Source organism: Lepidochelys kempii, chromosome 11 (genome assembly GCF_965140265.1).
Source record: "Lepidochelys kempii isolate rLepKem1 chromosome 11, rLepKem1.hap2, whole genome shotgun sequence".
Taxonomy (NCBI): domain Eukaryota; kingdom Metazoa; phylum Chordata; order Testudines; family Cheloniidae; genus Lepidochelys; species Lepidochelys kempii.
The window spans coordinates 59,208,788-59,209,932 of record NC_133266.1 but is presented as its reverse complement, the minus strand read 5'-3'; positions in this window follow the sequence as shown (position 1 = coordinate 59,209,932).

The window sequence follows — 1,145 nt, the reverse complement described above, 5'->3', positions numbered from 1 at the left end:
GGAATGGCTAGTAATGATTAAGGTGGCTAGGGAACTTACAGAGTCCCAGAGGGAAGGCTATTTTCCAGGAAACACAGGATCACCACCTACCAACAGAGCAGGTCCATCTCTGACTAGGAAATGTTTTTCTTTTGGTGTTTGTGATTAGTGTGAATGAGACTGTGCGGCCTCTCTTTCTATAATGAACTCATCAGCAGCACTGAAGAGTCAAGTAAAGCCTGGGTAAAGGTTTTGATAATCTCCCCCCAAAAAGCATTTGGAAGGCAAGTCAGAAGTGCAAAGCAAGTGCCTGGTGGGGAAGAGTGTGGAAAGAGTTTTGAAGCTGGCTGTTTCCCTCTGCTCAGCTGTTTAGGGCGTAGAAACTAGTAAAGAAGGTGTGATGGAGCTGCTAAGGAAGCCTGAGGAGACAGAGTGCACCAGCTTCCTAAATGGCTTCTGCATGGGTTATTTATTCTACAGTGCCATAGTGTACATGGAACTCCACAGATAGACAAAGTCTCTGCCTTGAAAGCAAATAAGGACCCAATCCTGTGAGGTGGAGAACCCCTTAAATTCCCTTTTACTTCAGAGGGACTAGTGGGGCGTCAGCACCTTACAGGACTGGGGTCTTGCTTATTCCTAAGAATCTTCTCTTTAAATTTTGTGGCCTGGGATCCAGGTCTATCTGTCTAGATATTTATATAGCTTTCTCCCCACCCCACCCCAAAGTATCTGAGCACCTCACAAATGTTAATTTATCCCCCCATACCAGCACAGGGTAGGGCAATTCTATTATCCCCCCATTTCACAGACAGAGAACGGAGGCACAGAGAGATTAAGTGACTTGCCCAGTGTCACACAGGAAGTCTGAGGCAAAACAAGGAATTGAACACAAGCCTCTTAAAACCCAGCCCTAATCCTTCACTTCAACGGCTCACTTCTGGGTGAAGCGGGGAAGATTATTTTTCTTGGTAATAGTGTTTCGGATTGCAAAAACTATGCTGCTGAAAAATAAATGTTACCAGCTTTTATTAAAATAGCAGCATTTTACTATACATGCAGGAGATGATTTATCTGAGCATAAAGTTTGAAACAGCTAGCATTTCTGGAACCACAGATTCATATCCCAGCAGGGTCCAATTGACCTTACTTGTCTTTGAGGTAGA